Genomic DNA, 7,661 nt, shown 5'->3' with positions numbered 1-7,661 from the left:
CCCACATAAGGTTCACAGTCTTAATCCCCATTTTACAGGTGAGGCAACTGAGGCACAGAGAAGTTAAGTGACTTGCCCAAAGTCGCACAGCTGAGAAGTGGCAGAGCAGGGATTCAAACCCACGACCTCTGACTCCCAAGCCCGGGCTCTTTCCACTGAGCCGCGCTGCTTGATAATAACTGTGGTATTTTTAGGGCCTTGCCATGTAGATATAAGATAATCATATCGGACGCTTGACTCAGAGTTTTAGCGGGAGGGAGACTGATATTTCACCCCTATTTTACCATTGCTATCTGTTACAGGGCTCACAGCTAACAAGCCTGCCCCGTCCTCCTCGGCAGAGTTTTCCTGGCCCTACGGCAGCTGGATTTCCACTTTGGGAGATGCTACTGTAGCTGCCGACGTGAAGAAGTGAGAAACAGCGTGGTTTAGTGGAGAGAGCGTGGGCCTGGGAGACAGAAGGACCTGGGTTCTAACCCCAGCTCCACCACATGTCTTCTGTGTGACCTTGGCCAAGTCACTTCACTTCTCTGGGCCTCAGTTACCTCATCTGTAAAAAATGGGGATTAAGAGTGTGAGCTTCATGTGGAACATGGACTGTGTCCAATCCCATTTGCTTAGCACTTAAAAAGCGCTTAAGAAGTAGCATAGTTACTAGGTAGCGTCTGACTCCCAGGCCCCTGCCTATCAACTAGGCCAGGTTGCTTCTCTTATGAATCCCCTGAGGGAAAGGGACCCTTCCCACGTTGTATTCTCTCCCAATGCTTCCCACAGTGCTCTGCACACAATAAACTCTAAATAAATACTACTACTAGTACCATAAGCTCCCCAGAACCTGTTGGAGTATTTATCACACTTGAAAACGAAACGTGCACAGACTGATCTTTTCCTCTAAAGCCGATGACATAAAATATACTGTACAAGGAGGGCGGTGCAACATTCAAGTGCGTTATGAAGGTGACATCTGAGTTACAAAGTTGTTCCCTTCTACTTCTAAAAAGATAATGGGAATGAAAAAGCATGAAAAGATTTCAGCCACTCTGCTGCGGTTTGCACTGTGATTAAGATACTGGAGCCATTCTGGCTTTATATGTAGACTGTAACAAAATTTTGAGATAAGTATCGTATGAAGGAGGGAGGCAGAGGGAAAGTATGAGAGAGAGAAGGTGTGTGTATGGGGGGGTGGCGGGGGGAGCGTGACAAGAAAAGCAGTTTAGGGAAAAGAGCACCGGCCTGAGATTCAGGGAGCCTGCGTTCTAATCTCAATCCTCATCTTGTCTTGTCTTATGCCGTTGGGTCGTCTCCGACCCATGGCGACGCCATGGCCACATCTCTCCCACAACGCCCCACCTCCACCTGCAGTCGTTCTGCTAGTGGATCCAGGGAGTTTTCTTGGTAAAAATACAGAAGCGGTTTATCATGGCCTTCTTCCTCACAGTAAACCTGAGTCTCTGCCCTCGACTCTCTCCGTGCCTCCGCTTCCCAGCACGGGGGAGTTTTGACTTGTAGCAGGTTGCCTGCCACTCGCTAGCCACTGCCCAAGCTAGGAATGGAAGGGACAGGCCTCTGCTTGACTCTCCCACCCATAACTGAGACTGGTAGAGGACTGGAAATTCTTCAGCCCTGCTACTTGCCTATTGTGTGTCCTTGGGCAAGTCACTCAACTTCTCTGGGCCTTTGTTTCCTCATCTGATAAATGTCTATTCCCTACCCGTTCTCCCTCCCACTTAGACTGTGAATCCCATGAGGGACACGGATTGTGCCTGACGTGATTATCTTGTATCTATCCCGGTGCTTCATGCGTGATAAGTGATTAAAAAACACTACAACTATTTTTAACCTTGTAATAATTAAAAATATGTTCTAGCTCATATTTAAATCCAGGCTATTTGAACACGGTCTTCCTACCTGAGTTCTAATCCCGGCTCTGCCATTTGTCTGTTGTGTGGCCTTGGGCAAGTCGCTTCACTTCTCTGTTCCTCAGTTCACTCATCTGTAAAATGGGCGTGAAGACCGAGTCCCATAGAGGGCGGGGACTATGTCCGACCCGATTTGTTTATATCTACCCCAGTGCTTAGAACAGTGCCTGGCACAGAGTAAGCACTTAACAAATACCACAGTTATTATTATTGAGAGTATTAGTGGAGAGAAGGGACTGGAGTCAGACACATCAGAAGTGATGAGAAATTAAATGGGAACACAGACAAATACACAAAATAAAGACAGAGTGTCTAGAGGAGCAGAATTTGAGGCTCCTGGGGGCTCAGAGTTTGGGGTACGCCCACAGCCTCAAGTCTTCCCGAGGTTTTGTGGAGACCTCACGCTGTGGATGTGTCGGGGAGCAGCTTTAATAATAATTATGGTACTTGTTACGCGCTTACTATGCACTGAGCACTGTTCTGAACGCTGGGGTAGATACAGGGTAATCAGATTGTCCCATGTGGGACTCACATTTTTTAATCTCCATATTTACAGATGAGGTAACTGAAGCACAGAGACGTGACCAAGGTTACACAGCAGACACGTGGCGGAGCCGAGATTAGAACCCATGACCTCTGACTCCCAAGCCCGGGCTCTTTCCACCAAACCACGCTGCTTCTTCTTTAATCCCCGGCTTGGCAGGCACAGAGCATTTTGGGGGCAAAGACTCTCAGCGTCAACCATCTCTTTAGGACTGTAAACTCACTGTGGGCAGAGAATGTTCTGTTGTTACGTTGTATTCTCCCAAGCGCTTAATAATAATGGTGGTATTTGTTAAGCGCTTACTATGTGCAAAGCACTGTTCTAAGCGCAGGGGGGAATACAAGGTGATCAGGTTGTCCCACATGGGGCTCACAGTTTTCATCCCCATTTCACAGATGAGGTCACTGAGGCACCGAGAAGTGAAGTGACTTGCCCACAGTCACACAGCTGACAAGTGGCCGAGGCGGGATTCGAACCCATGACCTCTGACTCCCAAGGCCGGGCTCTTTCCACTGAGCCACACTGCCTCTCTTAACACAGTACTCTGTACGCAGTAAGCGCTCAATAAATATGACTGACTGGTGGGACGGAAGGGGGTGGTTGCCATGGATGCTTTTCTCCAGCTTACAGTTTCACAGCTGTTAAGAGGCTGAGGAAAGGCAGCTTTTCGAACTAGTAAGAAACTGTAAATTTTTAGCCTTCTGCCAGGGATGAGGTTAGCAGTGATGAAGACTCCCGCCAAGACGGCTCATCATTGCCAACCTCAACCCTGACATCCTGCCCGGGGGCGGGGGGAACTGATTTCATTGTGGCGTTGGTTAAGGGTTTACCATGTGCTAACCTCTGGGGGAGTTGCAAAATAATCAGATCGGAAAGAGTGTCTGTCACACAAGGGGCTCACAGTCTACAAGGGGAGGGGAGCAAGTATTTCATCTCCATTTTACAAAATGAGGGAACAGGGACAGAGAAGTTGAGTGACTTGTCCAAAGTCACCCAGCAGTCCAGTGGCAGAGCGGGACTTTGAATCCAGGGCTCCTGATGTGTTCTGCAAAATAATCAGATCAGAAAGAGTGTCTGTCACACAAGGGGCTCACAAGCTAAAAGGGGAGGGGAGCAAGTATTTCACCTCCATTTTACAAAATGAGGGAACAGGGAGCGAGAAGTTAAGTGACTTAATAATGTTGGTATTTGTTAAGCGCTTACTATGTGCCGAGCACTGTTCTAAGCGCTGGGGTAGACACAGGGGAATCAGGTTGTCCCACGTGGGGCTCACAGTCTTAATCCCCATTTTACAGATGAGGTAACTTAGGCACAGAGAAGTTAAGTGACTTGCCCAAAGTCACACAGCTGACAAGTGGCCGAGTCGGGATTCGAACCCATGACCTCTGACTCCAAAGCCCGTGCTCTTTCCACTGAGCCACACTGACTTGTCCCAAGTCACCCAGCAGACCAGTGACAGAGCGGGACTTCGAATCCAGGGCTCCTGATGTGTCCTCCTCCTCCTCCTTATTCTAAGATAATGATAGCATTTGTTAAACGCTTACTATGTGCCAAGCACTCTTCTAAGCACAGGGGTCTATGCAAGGTTATGAGGTTGGATGCAATCAATGCCCCATGTGGGAGTCACAGGCTTAATCCCTACTTTACCAATGAGGTAACTGAGGCACAGAGAAGGGAAGTGACTTGCCCGAAGTCACACAGCACACAAGTGGCGGAATCGGGATTAGAACCCAGGTCCTTCTGGCTCCCAGGCCTGTGCTCTAGCCACTAGGCCATGCCGCTCCTACAGGAACATGGGCTAGGGACCATGTCACAATGATCACCCTTGAACCTTTTCCTAGTACCTTTTTAAGTGCTCTGCATTTGATAAATACTATGAATGGATGGATGGATGAATGAATGAATGCTCAGGAAGTGGGGTGGTCAGAGTGCTGGTGATGATGATGATGGCATTTAAGCGCTTACTATGTGCTAAGCACTGTTCTAAGCGCGGGGGCGGATACAAGGTGATCAGGTTGTCTCACGTGGGGCTCACCGTCTTAATCCCCATTTTACAGATGAGGTGACTGAGGCACAGAGAAGTGACTTGCCCAGAGTTACACAGCTGATAAGCGGCGGAGTCGGGATTAGAACCCATGACCTCTGACTCCCAAGCCCGTGCTCTTTTCACTGAGCCACGCTGTGGTGTCAACTGCAGTGTTCAACCCCATTCACTCAGCTCCCTTATGCGATCGATCGATTGATGGTGCTGGGGCCTGGAGGAGAGGCGGGCTTTGATTTGGGCAGTGGAGAGGGCCAGCCTAGCCCCGTCCTTTGGTCGATTTCACTTTCTTTCCCAGACGCTCCGGGGCCCCTATCACTCACACCCCTGCACACGGTACGTGAGAAGCAGCGTGGCTCAGTGGAAAGAGCACGGGCTTTGGAGTCGGAGGTCGCGGGTTCGAATCCCCGCTCTGCCACTTGTCAGCTGTGTGACTGTGGGCAAGTCACTTCACTTCCCTGTGCCTCATTGACCTCATCTGTAAAATGGGGATTAAGACTGCGACCCCCAAGTGGGACAACCTGATTCCCCTGGGCCTACCCCAGCGCTTAGAACAGTGCTCTGCGCATAGTAAGCGCTTAACAAATACCAACATTATCGATTAGACTGTAAGCCCGTTAAACGGCAGGGACCATCTCTATCTGTTGCCAACGTGTTCATTCCAAGCGTTTAGTACAGTGCTCTGCACATAGTAAGAGCTCAATAAATACTATTGAATGAAAGTGCTCAAAAAATACCAATCATTCATTCATTCATTCATGCAGTCGTATTTATTGAGTGCTTACTGTGTGCAGAGCACTGTACTAAGCACTTGGGAAAGGACACTATTCCTGCCCACAGAGAGCTCACAGTCTAGAGGGAAAGCTCCTGGGCTGCCACTGATTGCAGACAAGAAACATAAAGAAGCAGCAGGTCCTAGTGGAAAGAGCACAGGCTTGGGAGTCAGGAGACCTGGATTCTAATCCTGACTCTGCCACTTGCCTGCTGTGAGACCTTGGGCGAGTCACTTCTGGGTCTCAATTTCCTCTTCTGAACGAATGGGGATAAGATACCTGTTCTCCCTCCCCTTTAGCCTGTGAGCCCCTGTGGGACCGAGACCGTATCGAATTTGCTTATATTGGACGCTAAGCTACCCCAGTGCTTAGTATAGTGCTTGGCACAGGGTAAGTGCTTAACAAATGCCCCGATATTTTTATTAATATTAGAACTGAGACTTTGACTCCCTAGGGGTGGTGGAGAATGGAATCAAGTTGGAAGTATTCCCGGGAATGCTGATTCCTCAACTCACAAGGACCGAGTCTGCAAAGTCGATCTTTATGCTAGTTTTTTGAGTGGTTTTCCTTCTAAGGGAAAGCATGTGTGGAACTTTATATCCTTTTATTTGTAGAAGTCCTAAACGTCCAGGAAACTGATGGGAACAGATGATTCTAGCAATGCTCCACCAATCAGTGATATTTACTTAAGCACCTATTGAACTGTATATCACACTCTCCTTACTGCTCTGCATGCAGTAAGGGCTCAATAAATATGATTGATTGATTGACCTACTGAGGGCAAAGCGCTGTAGGGAGCACTTAGGAGACCTCAACAGAAACAAGGCGTATATTCCCTGCCCCTAAAGAGCTTGAAGGCTAATGGGGGAGACCAAAAAGACAAAAAAAGGACCCTGAATAAGCGGCTCAAAATATCTTGGGGCTTGAAAACCTGAGTGCTGTAAATTGGGATCGATGTTATATTCTGCAAGGTGTTCGAGCGCTATTTTTACAGGTTACTAGAGGCATATGGTGTTCTGTACTTTGGTCTAATGGGTTAAATAAAAAAGAATTTCCAGGCCTCAGTTCTGAACCATTACCAGTTGGCTCTTTACTCCCCCAGCTGTGCCTTCAACTGGTCTCTTTCCACCCTCCCTTTTCTTAAGGTATTAAGTGCTTACTATATGTCAAATACTATTCTAAGCGCTGGGGTCGGTACAAGCTAATTAGATCGGACACAGTCCCTGTCCCCGAAGGGGCTCGAAGTCCAAGTAGGAGGGAGAACAGGTATCCCCATTTTACAGTGGAGGAAACTGAGGCACAGAGAAGCTGAGTGACTTGCCCAAGATCACAGAACAGATGAGTGGTGAAGCTGAGATTAGAACTCAGGTCTTTTTGACTCCCAGGCCCCGTGCTTTATCCACCAAGCTATGCTGCTTCACCCCCTGTGTCGACCAGAGTGGAAAAAGCAAGACTGAGCAGGAGTCTGGGGGTGAGGGAGGGGAAGAGAAGGAGGGGCGAGGACTCCCCTGATAAAGGTCTCTGTAGGAGATTTCCCTAATTCCTGGTAGGTGGGAGAAAGGGGTGGGCTCTCGGGGTCCTTGCTGCGTCAGAAAAAGAGAATCAGCCGGGCCATCTGCAGGGGACTCAACCACCCCAGTGTTGATGATGGTGATGAGGATGGTATTGGTTAAGCGCTTACTAAGTGCCAAGCGCAGTTCTAACACTGGAGTAGGTCCAAGCTAATCAGGTTGGAAACAGTCCCTGTCCCAGTGGGAATTCCCATTGTACAGATGAGGTAACTGAGGCACAGAGAAGTGACTTGCCCAAGGTCACACAGCAGACAAGTGGCATTAGAACCCAGGTCCTGCTGACTCCCAGGGCCGGGCTCTGTCCTCTAGGCCACAGCTGCTTCCCAGTGGAGGAGGCCAAGGCGGTTGTGAAGGCCAGGGAGGGGAAGAGCGTGGTCCCGGATGCCCGTGGGGCAAATCTCGGGTGCTGGTGGGTATGGGAAGCCAGGGCTTTGGGAATCAGAGCCCTCTTGGGCCCAAACCTGGTGCTGGACCCTCCGATCCAAGCCCCAGCCTTGGGGGCCGCCATCTGGCCTGAAGTTCCAGCCGGTCTCATCGGGTCCCCAGTCTTGCTGTTGCCGCCGTGCTCAATGTGGTCTACGTGAGCAGTTATCACTCTGAGAAGCAGTGTGGTCCAGTGGATAGAGGACGAGTCTGGGAGTCAGAAGGACCTGGGTTCTAATCCTGGCTCTGCCACTTACCTGCTGTGTGACCATGAGCAAGTCACTTCACTTCTCTGGGCCTCATTTCCCTCATCTGTAAAATGGGGATTAAGACTGTGAGTTCCATGTGTGACTGGGACTGTGTCCAACCTGATAAGCTTGTATCTACCCC

This window comes from Ornithorhynchus anatinus, chromosome 3 (assembly GCF_004115215.2).
Source record: "Ornithorhynchus anatinus isolate Pmale09 chromosome 3, mOrnAna1.pri.v4, whole genome shotgun sequence".
Classification (NCBI taxonomy): domain Eukaryota; kingdom Metazoa; phylum Chordata; class Mammalia; order Monotremata; family Ornithorhynchidae; genus Ornithorhynchus; species Ornithorhynchus anatinus.
This window is presented reverse-complemented; position numbering follows the sequence as displayed.